This window comes from Bufo gargarizans, chromosome 1 (assembly GCF_014858855.1).
Source record: "Bufo gargarizans isolate SCDJY-AF-19 chromosome 1, ASM1485885v1, whole genome shotgun sequence".
Classification (NCBI taxonomy): Eukaryota; Metazoa; Chordata; class Amphibia; order Anura; family Bufonidae; genus Bufo; species Bufo gargarizans.
This window is the reverse complement of record NC_058080.1, coordinates 476,002,228-476,018,103: the sequence shown is the minus strand read 5'-3', so window position 1 is coordinate 476,018,103 and position 15,876 is coordinate 476,002,228. Positions and strand designations below refer to the sequence as shown.

Here is a 15,876-nt window from a genome sequence, read left to right as displayed (position 1 = left end):
GCCAAATTTTTCCCAAAAAATTGCTTCAATCCGAATTAATCAGGTCTATCCCAGCCTGCAGTTAAACTTTAGGGAGAATCTGTCCTGGTGTACATCACTGGGCAGTGCAGCATGGTCCCACCTCTGGGACCCGCACCTATATCGAGAATGGAGCCCTGCAAGTGAAGGAGGGTGCACTGCGCATACACAGCCACTCTCCATTCATTTTCTATTGGGCCAGCAAAAATAGCCCTATAGAAATGAATGGGAGCGGGTGCCGCACATGCGCTCCCATTCATTTCTATGGCGAGCAGGCTTGGTAGTGGCTGGCCCGGAATCCTCCAGCCACCACCTTGCAGGGGCTTCGTTCTCGATATAGGTGCGGGTCCCAGCGGTGGCGCCCACACCTATAAGACAATGGGGACATATCCTAGCGATATGCCCCCATTGTCCATGATGAGACAACCCCTTTAACTATCCTGAAGTGTGTGCATACTTTGGACTACAGCTACGACTGAAAGTCTGTACATCGTGCATAATAAAATATGATTTAATTAAACATTACAAAGGTCTACAGTCTATTTATTTTCATGGCGATGAAGGAGGACACCATTCTGCCTTTGCAGCTCAAGGAGGGGATGTTTTGCACGGTAAGAGTGGCTGGAGTGCATGCACAGTTTCCTTGACATTTTTAAGACATCATACAGTTAGGTGGAAACGGGAGACAATCGGGTTGAAGACATGCACCATGGGGCATGCGTCAGCCCTCCCATGGGCAGCATAGACAGAATGTTCTTACCGTTATGAGTGACCATAGTTCCTATCTCCAGTTGGTGAGGAGACAGCCAGAATTCAATTTATTGGTTGATGACGTGGAGCGGTTCCCCCCTGGTATGATTCCGTTCTCCAAGGCTGACCAGGTACAGAACCGCGTGACAGCGCTGTGCTTTGCATAGGTGGTATGGCGAAGAACCACTCTGAACTGTGCCTACAGTGGAAGCTTAGGACAAGGTGGAGGATGAAGAGTCAGAAGAGGACATTGGAACAGAAATCCCACGATTACAACACCAACACAGCGGCCGCCTTGCCATCACCTGGCCAAGTTGCTGGTGTGCCTGAGCCAGGACCACATTTACCTAGTGGGCTGTAAAGGACATATATTGTCATTGGCCATAGTTATAGCTCCACACGTCTGCGCTGGCATGAACTGTATCAGACACCGACTGGCTCAAGGAGTGGCCCACCTACTGCTCAACTTACATGTGCAGGCTGGTACAGCTTTTTTAGAGAAGTAATGAAGGCTTGTGACTCTCTACCTTGGGTGGGCGCAAGCCATCAGTTGTCTGAAATGTTCAGAGTCCACCACACGTTCTGTTCCGTTAGATGAGTGCATACTGTCGGTGACTGACTGTCGGTGACTGATTGCTGGTAAAACAAGTAGCGAGGAGTAGGAGGAGCATCAGGAGCAATAGACAATGGGAAGGAACAACAGCTTCCATCTGCTGAGGTTGAGGAGCCCTGACTGCTGGAGAAGGCGTGCGGGCTGCTGGGAGATGCGTCAGGCTTTTCCACTACATTAGTGTCACGGTATTCCCAGTGGCCTTTATGGTGACGGTCCATGTGTTGACACAGGGCTGTGGTGCCAACATTAGCACCCTTATCGCACTTCACCTACTGCTCACATATCCTACATACTGCCAGCCTAACATCCTTCAGCGACTTGATAAAAAATTCCCACACTGCCAAGTATGGAATTTTACCCCCACCACATGCTGACTGCCTGCTGCTGCCTTTATTAACTCATGAACCACTAGTTATTTCCTGACAGGTATTTTCCTGAAAAGCAGGCGGTCTACCCTGGGGACTGCTTCCACCCTGCTGACTCAATGGCCATGCTGCCACCCTGCTGCTATCTCACGGGCCTGCTGCCACCCTCACCCTCTGATGATGATGATGCTCCTCTTCACATGGCTCCCACATGTGATCGGCTACATCATCATCCACTAATGTCTGTTCGTCACTTATGTCACTCTAACCAGTCTCATGGCCACATCCCTGACAGCTCACAACACGTGCTCCCAACCGACTGTCATTATTGCTAGTTGCACGCCTAAGGGAGGACACAGAAGACCTCTCCTCCAAGTCTGTGCTGGCCTGTAGCTGCACTAGATTAACTAGGTACAAACACCTATACACACTGTCTGTCCCCAAAAAAAGTTGCCACTTGGATTTAACTAACCAAAGGTATGAGCCTCCTGTTGGATAATTACTGCATGAGCGATTATCTTTCAGCTGGCAACAAGTTATTTAACCCCAACTTGTGCAATGAGTTGCTTCTCATTTCTTAAAACCATGTCGAAAGACACGTCTCGTGGTCGTGGAAAAGATGTTAGTCTGTTTGAGAAGGGTCAAATCATTGACATGCATCAAGCAGAGAAAACATCTAAGGAGATTGCAGAATGAACTAAAATTGGGTTAAGAACTGTCCAACGCATTATTAAAAACTGGAAGGATAGTGGGGACCCATCGTATTCGAGGAAGAAATGTGGCGGGAAATAAATCCTGAATAATCGTGATCGGCGATCACTTAAACGTTTGGTGAAATCAAATCGAAGAAAAACAACAGTAGAACTCAGGGCTATGTTTAATAGTGAAAGTAAGAGCATTTCCACATGCAACAGCTGTGTAGCCATAAGAAAACCACTAATCAGTGAGAAAAAAACTGAAAAAAAGGCTTCAATTTGCTAGGGAGCATAAAGATTGGACTCTGGAGCAATGGAAGAAAGTCATGTGGTCTGATGAGTCCAGATATACCCTGTTCCAGAGTGATGGGTGCATCAGGGTAAGAGAAGAGGCAGATGACGGGATCTCACAGACAGATGGAAGGATGTGGGGAAGATCTGTGTAATTAAAATAATAATTGATAAATAATAACAAAAAATGAATAAATGAAGAAAAACAGAGAAGGGTTAAGAAAGGGCTGATGTATGGGAGATAATTAACATACTGGCTCCTGCCTCATGCAGGACTGTCCGCTGTGGGGGAAGGGTGCAGTGAAAAGAAGACCACCTAGATTGGTAATGTTTTGAGAGGAAGATACAAATAGTAGACAAGCACCTCTTCTTCTCTCTAGCTCGGGGCTGCCCTTTTTATACATCACTACAGCTATGTAACATATTTCTGTCCAAGGATACAAAAAATATATCTAAAACAATATAAAGGAAATAAAGATAAAAATGTGTAGATTTTAATTTGCATATGGAGTGTAATGATAGTCTATGCAGAAATGCTGTTCAAATTAATACTGTACATATGGGATCTCCTTGACTTGATCCACACACACTGCTGTCAGTGTTAAAGGGTGAAACAACCTGTTCTCATTGTCACTGAATAATTGAGGGCTGTGTGGAGGAGCAGTACCAGGAAGATCAGGGCAGAGATTGGTGGATATGGGGAAGATCTGTTCCGGGAAGATCAGGCAGAGATGAAGGGATGTGGGAGATTTATTAGATGTATTTGGGATTAGATGATAATTGCTAATAAACAAAAAATACTTAAAATAATAATTGATAAATTATAACAAGTAATTAATAAATTGCCTGCTTGGTTTTGCTGAGTCCAACAGTGCTGTTGATAACAAGTATGCAAGTGTAGCAGAGCTGAGTTAGTTGAGGTATTTCATTCAGCCTTCCTTTCACTTATTGCTTCTTCTGACTATCTGCTGAACCACCATTATAATCGCCTATTTAATTATTTATACACATTTGGTTTTGTATCTTTACCCTGGGTTCAGACCTGAGCGTTCCGAAAGGAGTGCTCTGTATGCGCGATTGTACAGGCGTTTACAATCGCGCATACAGAGACAGGCGAACACACATTGTCGCATGTTCCCGAATATCTATGTACGGGAATGCGCGACAAAACGCCCCAAAAAAGCTCAAGAACTTGTTTGAGCGTCGGGCGTTTTACAGCCCGATCGTACGCGCTGTAAAACGCCCAGGTGAGAACCATTCCCATAGGGAAGCATTGGTTTCTCCTTGTTGAGCATTTTACAGCGCGTAGGAACGCGCTGTAAAACGCTCAGGTGTGAACTTAGGGTTAACCTTACTGTGTATGTAAACTATTGCATAGTTGAACTAACTCTACTCTGCTACTTTTGTAGCATTGCTTTATCTAGAGCAGGTTGACTCTGCCAGACTAGACAGGTAATAGAGTGGGCAGAGATGGAGGGAAGCGGAGGAGCGGGCAGAGATGGAGGGATGCTGGGATGAATGCTACCAGGAAGAGCTGGGCAGAGATTGATGGATGTGGGGAGGATCTGTGCTGGGAAGATCGGGCAGAGATGAAGGGATGAGGAGGATTGGGCAGAGAGGTAGGCATGTGGAGGAGCGGGCAGAGATGGAGGGATGCCGAGGAGTAAGGATGTGGAGAGGTGCCGTACCATGAAGAGCAGGGCAGAGACTGATGGATATGGGAAAGAGCTGTGCCAGGAGGATCATGCAGAAATGGTCATGTAGAAAAGATGGGGTGGAGCAGGCAGAGATGGAGGGATGCCAAGAGGAGTGGTGCCAGGAGGGGAGGATCATAAATGGAGATATGAAGGGAGGAGCAGTACCAGTATAGCAGGAAGAGATGGAGGGATGCCAAGAGGAGTGGTGCCAGGAAGGGAGGATCATAAATGGAGAGATGAAGGGAGGAGCAGTACCAGTATAGCAGGCAGAGATGGAGGGATGCAGGGTGGAGTGGGCAGATGTGGAGAGATTCTGAGAGGAGCGGTGCCAGAATGAGTGGGTCAGAGATAGAGGGATACTGGGAGGAGCAGTAGATACAACTCTAGGATCAGCTATCAGAATGCTGTAAGTGTTTATTGCCTGTCCTACTATACTGTAGCTCCATGCGCCATCTGCAGGTGGTAAAATCACATTACACCCTTGATTTTTCTAGCAATTCTTTTAACGCGATCTACTACCTAAGGAAACACGATACCGCGATGCCCCTGTGATCGCTAGCGCTGCTACATCTGTAATTCTATAGAACATGTTTCCACTGCTCCAGAGTCCAGTAACGGTGGTGGAGTTTTTGTGCTGATGTTCATGATAGAGGAGGCTTGGAAGTCTGCAGTTATTGAGTTAGCAAATTGTTGGTGAATTTTATGAACTATACATCATAGAGTTCAGTGATTTTATGTGGTCTGCCCCTTCATAGCTGAGTTGCCAGGGTTCCTAAATGCTTCCACTTTGTAATAATGCTACTCACAGTTGATGGTGAAATTTCTAGGAGGGAAGAAATCTCACAAACTGAATTGTTGCAATAGTAGCATCTTATTACAGTGCCACATTGGAATTCAGTGAGCTCTTTAGAACTAGCTATTCTCTCACCTTCAGCTCCAGGTGATTTCTTCACTCAGTAGCAATAAAGGGTAATCAAAAAAAATCTCACTGTGTTTTAAACTGTCTCCCCTTGAAGGTAGCCGCCAAGGTTGTCGCTCAGGTGCTGCCCAAAGTATATGAGAAACTTAGTAAACCTATGACAAGCTTCTTACACAAGTTCTCTAATGCTCTTCTCCATTAATCTTTAGAAATTGTTACTGAAAGTTATACGTTTTTGCTCTGGTTATGACATTGTGATTTCTCTTAGGAACACGAGCAGGGCTGTGTACAGTCCATCATTAGTCAAACTGATGTTATCCTTGGTGCATTCGTGGGTAAAATACATCACTGCACACCCAGGGACTGGATCATATGCTCAGATCAACCAATAAATATTGCAGCGGCAGTAGGGCTTTCCACCCATTACAGTAAAGACTGACATGATTAAAGTAAATTGACTGTAAAATGTTATACTGAAAAACATTGATGCACTGTAAATCTAAAGGTGTACCGAGAAAGCGGTCATGAATTAATTAAGAGTCACCTCATTACCAGCCATATGTTACACTAGAACCTATTCAAAGGCCTCTTCCTGCAGATAAATGGAAAGGTTTTCCTTCATTACATCTCTATATAAACAACTAAATCGGTTTAATCAATTTTATTTCAACTCCTCGAAATTGATAACTACAGAAGCATAAAAGATTACAGTGGCCATAGTGCTGCCTCGTATGATATTGCCAAAAGTTGTGACCTTGTAGAATGGAGACTGACATTACTTTACCTTTCCATAGACAATTAAGTAATGAGCTAATGGATTGTCACAGGAATGAGAGAATGTTTTCCCCTGATGCAAATATCAGAGCGTTGGACTGTAAAGCACCATACAGAGACTCTCTACAACAGATTTGCTTCGATACCTGACCTGTGTTGTTTTATTTCTCACTAATGTACAGCATTAGTGGAGGCAAGTCAGGCAAGAGCTTCCGCAGATTGCTGAGTTATAAAGATATTAGCTTTACCTATATATAAAAAAAAAAAGCAAAGCAATAGTCTAAATCACATCTTCAGAACAAGAATGAAGCAAAAAAAAAAAACCTGTCCAATTTGCAATCATACAGAATAAAACGTAATGCCTGTATTAGTAGATAGTTGATTTGCCTAATCATTCCTGTGTTATTTCTCCTGAATATTTCTGAATGCATTGACAACGGGGCATTGTCAGCACTGATTGGACATGTCTGAGTTTATACACACAGCTGGCAACACCTATTTGTCAATTTATTGATTCATTTCCAGGCAGAATAACACAGGAAGCCTTAAAGTATAACTGTCATTATTATTATTATGTTTTTTGGAGTATTGGATTGTGGTGATTAATATCTCCTTGGTGGCCCTATTTCAACTTTTCACTGTGTATTCAATTACCCCTTAATTCCACAGTTTTGTTCCCTGTACTGCCTACTTTTACCTGTGCTTAAAATAGGGTTGCTAGGCATGGTCCGTCTATCTGTTGAAGGACGGAGCACGCAGAAGCACGCAGCCTGCAAGGTCAGATTACTGACAGCCAGGGACTGTAAGTAAATGATTAAAGCCAGGTCCTCCCCAGCAGCTGATAACAGTGCCTGGGCTGTGTGCACTTCTCCCTGTCCCTGCACTTGGCAGACGCTCCCTCACTTAGCAGAGCTGGAGAATGCAGAGTTGAAGCAGCGCAGACCAGGGAAGGGAGATCTGCCGTCTGCTCAGTGTATAAATGAAAGCAACATGTGGTAAGAGGACCCCTTTGTGCTGCAAGAGATTAACCCTTTAGGGGGGGAGGGCTCTGGTTACTGACACTTTTGGGGGGCTATTGTTACTTGCTAGTGAGGACAGGTGGGATAAGCCTCAGGGTGAGGGCAGTGGCGGCCATCTTAACTGAATAGTGAGATTGCAGTTTTATGCAGACTGGTTGCTAAGGGCTGAATCTTATTAAATATGGGGTAAGTCAGTCTAATAGTAACTGATTCTGGAATATCATGTTATTAGTAACTACATATATGAAAATTGAAATTAGGGTCTAAATGTGACAGTTATCCTTTAAGGAAACCAGGTATAAAGGCAATACTTGTAGAGCCTTCATACCCACATTGATCATAGTCTATTTTGTGCTCTAAACTGCTTCTTTCTAATAGGCAATCTAAATCTATTCTTGCATGTTCCACCTTAATATTATTTCTTTATATACCTTTCCACCATCATTTGTTGTATTACAGAAGTAGCAGCTCTCAACCTGAGTGTGATATCATGTCACACCGTAATATCAGGTCTCAAAAGCCATAGAAAAAGTCTGATGGCGATCTATGTATACACAGTGGTAATGCTACCAAATCTGTACCCACAAAACAATATATCAATCTGCTCAGCTCCTCCTGCTCTATAAAATGTTGCTATATCTGTACTATTTTTCATTGTCTATTATGTCTTGGTGATGCATTCAGGCCTTGATCTAGGCCTTGGAATTTTCGTATCATGTAGGCGTTCTTGTGACCTTATAATGCGTCTAAGACATGTTTGTTTAATCGCTTTGTGTTTTTGTAATCATTTTTAAACTAGTTTGTATTTTTACCTTTTTGTATATTCAGTGAAGATTATTCTTGTATTTTTGAGTTGAAATGACACATGCATGTGCACTTTAGTAATTTTTTTTTGGATGCTTTCAAATTAGAAGTATGGCACCATGCAGAGTTCTAAAAAAGATGCTCCAGAATGAATTTCATTAGGGATATTAATATTTACTAAAATATACATACTAGGAGAGCTGACACTTCTTCTTTAAAAAGGACATGTTTCTAAGTACCTCATAAAAACATTTTGACTTGGCAAGATTTGCCCACTCTTCTTTGCAAAAACACTCCAAATCTGTCAGATTCAGATTCAGGTCTGGGCTCTGGCTGGGCCATTCCAAATCTTCTTCTGGTGAAGCCATTCCTTTCTTGATTTGGATGTATGCTTTGGGTCATTGTCATGCTGAAAGATGAAGTTCCTCTTCATGTTCAGCTTTCTAGCAGAAGCCTGAAGGTTTTGTGCCAATATTGACTGTTATTTAAAACTGTTCATAATTCCCTCTAGCTTAACTAAGGCATGATCCTGCCATCACCATGCTTCACTGTGGGTATGGTGTTCTTTTGGTGATGTGCAGTGTTGTTTTTGCACCGAACATATCTTTTGGAATTATGGCCAAAAAGTTAAACCTTGGTTTCATCAGACCATAACACCTTTTCCCACATGCTTTTGGGAGACTTCAGATGTGTTTTTGCGAAATGTAGCCTGGCTTGGATGTTTTTCTTCGTAAGAAAAGGCTTTCGTCTTACCACTCTACCCCATAGCCCAGACATATGAAGAATATGGGAGATTGTTGTCGAATGTACCACACAGCCAGTACTTGCCAGATATTCCTGCAGCTCCTTTAATATTGCTGTAGGCCTCTTGGTAGCCTCACAGACCAGTTTTCTTCTTGTCTTATCAATTTTGGAGGCATGTCCAGTTCTTGGTAATGTCACTGTTGTGCCATATTTTCTCCACTTGATGATGACTTCACTGTGTTCCATGGTATATCTAATTCCTTGGAAATTATTTTGTACCCTTCTCCTGACTGATACCTTTTAACAATGAGATCCCTCTGATGCTTTGGAAGCTCTTCATGGACCATGGCTTTTGCTGTGGGATTCGACTAAGAAAATTTCAGGAAAGACCAACTAGAGCAGCTGAACTTTATTTGGGGTTAATCAGAGGCACTGTAAATGATGGCAGGTGTATGCTGACTCCTATTTAACATGACTTTGAATGTGATTGCTTAATTCTGAGCACAGCTACATCCCCAGTTATAAGAGAGTGTGCACACTTATGCAACCACATTATTTAAGTTTTTTTAGTTTTCTTCCCTCCACCTAAAAGATTTTCACTTGTTTTTCAATTGAGTGATACAGTTTATAGGTCACATTAAAGGTGGAAAAAGTTCTGAAATTATTTATCTTATTTTTTTTACATCACAGAAACCTGCCATTTTAACATAGGGTTGTAGACTTTTTATATCTACTGTGTATATATATATATATATATATATATATATATATATATATACATATACAGTACAGACCAAAAGTTTGGACACACCTTCTCATTCAAAGAGTTTTCTTTATTTTCATGACTATGAAAATTGTAGATTCACACGGAAGGCATCAAAACTATGAATTAACACATGTGGAATTATATACATAACAAAAAAGTGTGAAACAACTAAAAAAAATTTCATATTCTAGGTTCTTCAAAGTAGCCACCTTTTGCTTTCATTACTGGTTTGCACACTCTTGGCATTCTCATGATGAGCTTCAAGAGGTAGTCACCTGAAATGGTTTTCACTTCTCAGGTGTGCCCTGTCAGGTTTAATAAGTGGGATTTATTGCCTTATAAATGGGGTTGGGCCCATCTGTTGCGTTGTGGAGAAGTCAGGTGGATACACAGCTGATAGTCCTACTGAATAGACTGTTAGAATTTGTATTATGGCAAGAAAAAAGCAGCTAAGTAAAGAAAAACGAGTGGCCATCATTACTTTAAGAAATGAAGGTCAGTCAGTCCGAAAAATTGGGAAAACTTTGAAAGTGTCCCCAAGTGCAGTCACAAAAACCATCAAGTGCTACAAAGAAACTGGCTCACATGCGGACCGCCCCAGGAAAGGAAGACCAAGAGTCACCTCTGCTGCGGAGGATAAGTTCATCCGAGTCACCAGCTTCAGAAATCGCAGGTTAACAGCAGCTCAGATTAGAGACCAGGTCAATGCCACACAGAGTTCTAGCAGCAGACACATCTCTAGAACAACTGTTAAGAGGAGACTGTGTAAATCAGGCCTTAATGGTAGAATATCTGCTAGGAAACCATTGCTAAGGACAGGCAACAAGCAGAAGAGACTTGTTTGGGCTAAAGAACACAAGGAATGGACATTAGACCAGTGGAAATCTGTGCTTTGGTCTGATGAGTCCAAATTTGAGATCTTTGGTTCCAACCACCGTGTCTTTGTGCGACGCAGAAAAGGTGAACGGATGGACTCTACATGCCTGGTTCCCACCGTGAAGCATGGAGGAGGAGGTGTGATGGTGTGGGGGTACTTTGCTGGTGACACTGTTGGGGATTTATTCAAAATTGAAGGCATACTGAACCAGCATGGCTACCACAGCATCTTGCAGCGGCATGCTATTCCATCCGGTTTGCATTTAGTTGGACCATCATTTATTTTTCAACAGGACAATGACCCCAAACACACCTTCAGGCTGTGTAAGGGCTATTTGACCATGAAGGAGAGTGATGGGGTGCTGCGCCAGATGACCAGGCCTCCACAGTCACCGGACCTGAACCCAATCGAGATGGTTTGGGGTGAGCTGGACCGCAGAGTGAAGGCAAAAGGGCCAACAAGTGCTAAGCATCTCTGGGAACTCCTTCAAGACTGTTGGAAGACCATTTCAGGTGGCTACCTCTTGAAGCTCATCAAGAGAATGCCAAGAGTGTGCAAAGCAGTAATCAAAGCAAAAGGTGGCTACTTTGAAGAACCTAGAATATGACATATTGTTTCACACTTTTTTGTTATGTATTTAATTCCACATGTGTTATTTCATAGTTGTGATGCCTTCAGTGTGAATCTACAATTTTCATAGTCATGAAAATGAAAACTTTTTGAATGAGAAGGTGTGTCCAAACTTTTGTTTGTAATATATATATATATACAGACGTGGACAAAATTGTTGGTACCCTTTGGTCAATGAAAGAAAAAGTCACAATGGTCACAGAAATAACTTTAATCTGACAAAAGTAATAATAAATTAAAATTCTATAAATGTTAACCAATGAAAGTCAGACATTGTTTTTCAACCATGCTTCAACAGAATTATGTAAAAAAATAAACTCATGAAACAGGCATGGACAAAAATGATGGTACCCCTAGAAAACACAGAACATAATGTGACCAAAGGGACATGTTAATTCAAGGTGTGTCCACTAATTAGCATCACAGGTGTCTACAACCTTGTAATCAGCCATTGGGCCTATATATATGGCTCCAGGTAATCACTGTGTTGTTTGGTGATATGGTGTGTACCACACTCGACATGGACCAGAGGAAGCAAAGGAAAGAGCTGTCTCAAGAGATCAGAAAGAAAATTATAGACAAGCATGTTAAAGGTAAAGGCTATAAGACCATCTCCAAGCAACTAGATGTTCCTGTGAGTACAGTTGCACATATTATTCATAAGTTTAAGATCCATGGGACTGTAGCCAACCTCCCTGGACGTGGCCGCAGGAGGAAAATTGATGACAAATCTAAGAGACGGATAATCCGAATGGTAACAAAAGAGCCTAGAAAGACTTCTAAAGAGATTCAAGGTGAACTTCATGCTCAAGGAACATCAGTGTCAGATCGCACCATCCGTCGTTGTTTGAGCCAAAGTGGACTACATGGGAGACGACCAAGGAGGACACCATTGTTGAAAACGAATCATAAAAAAGCAAGACTGGAATATGCCAAACTACATGTTGACAAGCCACAAAGCTTCTGGGAGAATGTCCTGTGGACAGATGAGACAAAAATCGAAGTTTTTGCCAAGGCACATCAGCTGTATGTTCACAGACGAAAAAATGAAGCATATCAAGAAAAGAACACTGTCCCTACTGTGAAACATGGAGGAGGCTCTGTTATGTTCTGGGGCTGCTTTGCTGCGTCTGGCACAGGGTGTCTTGAATCTGTGCAGGGTACAATGAAATCTCAAGACTATCAAGGAATTCTAGAGAGAAATGTACTAGCCAGTGTCAGAAAGCTTGGTCTCAGTCGCAGGTCATGGGTCTTGCAACAGGACAATGACCCAAAACACACCGCTAAAAACACCCAAGAATGGCTAAGAGGAAAAAATTGGACTATTCTAAAGTGGCCTTCTATGAGCCCTGACCTCAATCCTATTGAGCATCTTTGGAAGGAGCTGAAACATGCAGTCTGGAAAAGGCACCCTTCAAACCGGACACAACTGGAGCAGTTTGCTCATGAGGAGTGGGCCAAAATACCTGCTGAGAGGTGCAGATGTCTCATTGACAGTTACAGGAAGCGTTTGATTGCAGTGATTGCCTCAAAAGGTTGCGCAACAAAATATTAAGTTAGGGGTACCATCATTTTTGTCCATGCCTGTTTCATGAGTTTATTTTTTTACATAATTCTGTTGAAGCATGGTTGAAAAACAATGTCTGACTTTCATTGGTTAACATTTATAGAATTTTAATTTATTATTACTTTTGTCAGATTAAAGTTATTTCTGTGACCATTGTGACTTTTTCTTTCATTGACCAAAGGGTACCAACAATTTTGTCCACGTCTGTATATATATATATATATATATATATACAGTATATATACATAAAAAAGTAATTGTCAGTCAGATGGGCTTTTGAAAGACAACCACAATCTCAGATTTCTCCAATAACATTGTTGCACATTTATTGGAAAAGTCAGCAATTTAATTGTAATGGACTTGAGCAAATGCAAGATACACTATATGGATAAAATATGGGACACATCTCATAATCATTGAATTGAGGTGTTTTATTTAGTCCCATTGCCATAGGTGTGTAAAAATCCAGCATCTAGCCACACAGTCTGCCTCTACAAACATTTTTTTTAAGGAATGGGTTGTTAAAATCAGCTTACTGAATTTAAGCATAATACTATAATAAGATGCCTCCACTGCAAGTCAGTTAATTACATTTCGTTCCTCCTAGATATTCCACGATCATTTGAGAGTAGTATTATTTCAAAGTGCAAGCATTTAAGAGCTGCAGAAACTCAGCCATGAAGTGGCAAACCACATAAAGTTAAAAAGCAGGGTCCTAAGTGTTAAGTGGCATAGTGCATAAAAGTCACCAACACCACGCTGACTCAATAACTGCAGACTTCTAAATGCCTCCTCGGGCATTAACTTCAACATAAAAAAGTGCACTGGGAGCTTCATGGCCTTGGTTTCCATTGCCGAACAGCTGCATGCAAGCCTTACATCACCAAACATAATGCCAAGTGTTGGATGGAGTGATATAAAACACACCACCACTGGACTCTGAAGCAATGAAGCGTGTTCTGTGGAGTGACAAATCACTTCTCTATCGGCAGTCTGATGGACAAGTCTGGGTTTGGCAGTAGAGCATTACCTGCATTGTGCCAACTGTAAAGTTTGGCAGAAGAGGTATAATGCTGTGGGTTTGTTTTTCAGGGGTTGGTCTTGATCCTTCAGTTCCAGTGAAGGAAAATCTTAATCAAGACATTTGGGACAATTGTATGCTTCCAACTTTGAGGGAATAGTTTGGGGAAGGTCCTTTCTCTATTCCAGCATGACTCAAGTGCACACAGCAATGTTCATAAACAAATGGTTTGGTGACTTGAAAGTACATGACTGGGCCACACAGAGCCCTGACCTTAACCCCATCAGAGTTTGTTAAATTCTCTGAATCTTTAAAGGAGTTGTGCAAGAATGGGTGGGTTTTGGGGGGAAACAAACATTCATTCACAATCCCTTTAAACTTATCACTTGTCTGGAAATGCTACTCCAATTTTGTCATCTCCCTACTAGAGTGGCAGTGGGACTGTTTTTATAATGACTTTTTAATAAACTCTGGAGTGAAACTTATTAGCTAAGCTAATCACACACCCACTTTTTCACCGACTTTTCAGAACAGGAATGAAAAAAAACTGAAAGCCCTATTTTGCAAGTTTTATGAAGTGTTGGGCTTGATAAATTCCTCTCTAGCATGTAGACATTTATGATGTACCCAGCCTCGGGTGTCTGGGGTCCTGCCTTCAGGATCTCACTCATCTTACCCCAATTATACATGGTGAAGTGATCAGCAGCCTGAATATCATTGTGTAGATTTAATAGAGAGCAGAGTATGTAGCTACTTGTCTCTCTCTACTGGTCTATAGGTTGTATGGAGGGAGCCTTGACATAAAAGTGAAGAATGGATAGACCTCATGTTTTCTACTGCATTCACTATTCTAAGATTATGTTTTTATGACAGTGAATCATTACCCAAATGCATTTTATATGCTTTATACAAGATCTGGATGCCTGATCTATGAAACGTAATGGTTGCAGGAGGCTTTTTTTACTATAATTTTTTTTATGACATAGTTAGATTGACAATATTACAATTATTTCCTCATTCTAGAACTGCTCCTGCATTTACTGTAATTGTAAAATAATAGGATACATGTAAATGATGACATGAACAAAGGAAAAGATCCTAAGTTATGGTAAAATTGAAAATATTTTTTTTTTCTTTTTTTTCTTTGCTTCTAACATCTATTGACGGTATGGAAGAAAAAAAAAATCATTTACAAGACATCGGCTTTTAGGATCTGACAAAATATTAGCATGTCATCATGTCCTGTGGAAAGTTTCATTATCACCCAAAGTCACAGAAGAGCGGAGCACTGAGTCGCTAATCCAATACTAAGTGCTCAATATTTTCTTGATGAATTCTCACTTTCTGTATGCATAAAATCAAAACCAAGCTCTCTGGCAATTGATTTTGTTCAAAGAAATATGCTTTAAGCACTGAAGCTAATTACAATTTTTGATTAAAACATAAACACAGCAGAGCGATATTGGAAGTGTAGTCAGACACACAAATTCTCAAATTTTCACTAATTTACATCTACTAAGGTAAAGCTATGGCAGTGTCAGTTAGTTTTCAAAGATATAAACGTAAAAAATATCAAACATAAAACAATCAAAATGAAGGGTACAACTTTATAGTTTCATATGTATCCATACAGAAATCACCTTCCAAATCTGGTCTCATTAATAAACATGTTACATATATTTCAGTGTGCTACACTTTATAACACCTTCAGGCTCCTGAATAATTACTTATTCAACTTCTACATTCAGTATAAGACAGATTAATCTAAATATTCCTGTATGAATTTTTGAGATTTTATTTTCCATAATTAGCTAAACATATTAATTTAACATTAGACTTTGGAACTTTGCAAGGGCTTTTCTTACCTTTGAAATGAAGGGTCACCTGAGCAGCTGCAAAGTGTTACCTTTATTTTCCTCTTCTGCCTTTGGAATAGGTTCGGTTTGTTGGACCTATTGGAAGTTATATACAGAGATATCAATGGCAGCACTTGGAATCACATAGCAAATACCTGCATGATCTCTTTATTCCATGTCCGTTAGGGTTACTTCAATCACTATCCTATTGCAAAGACTTTTGTGTTTTCCAGAAAGCATGCACTGTGTAAACATAGATCTAGTATGCCTTAATGAGACAAGTTTAACAGCACTTAGCATAAGCCAAGAAGTCCTCTTAAAAACATAGCAACAATTTTTTACTCCATTTTGTATACGGCATGAAATCTTTTGGAATGTGATCCCACAAAAGAAGAAAGCCTGGAATGTTGTCCGATCACACTAGGCTATTGTATTACAGGGACTTGACATGGGAAAATATGTTCTTCCTT

The 15,876-nt window shown here is 41.2% G+C and overlaps 1 protein-coding gene across 1 annotated transcript in view; it reads right to left on the bottom strand.

Moving 5' to 3' along the window:
- The window catches only part of LOC122932940 (protein FAM240B-like), a 58,298-nt gene extending 42,831 nt beyond the window's left edge, over positions 1 to 15,467 (bottom strand). Inside the window, exon 1 of the mRNA XM_044287634.1 lies at positions 15,416 to 15,467. The gene's annotated coding sequence lies outside the window, so the exon portion shown is untranslated. The remainder of the gene's footprint in view (positions 1 to 15,415) is intronic.
- Between the last annotated feature and the right edge of the window lie 409 nt (positions 15,468 to 15,876).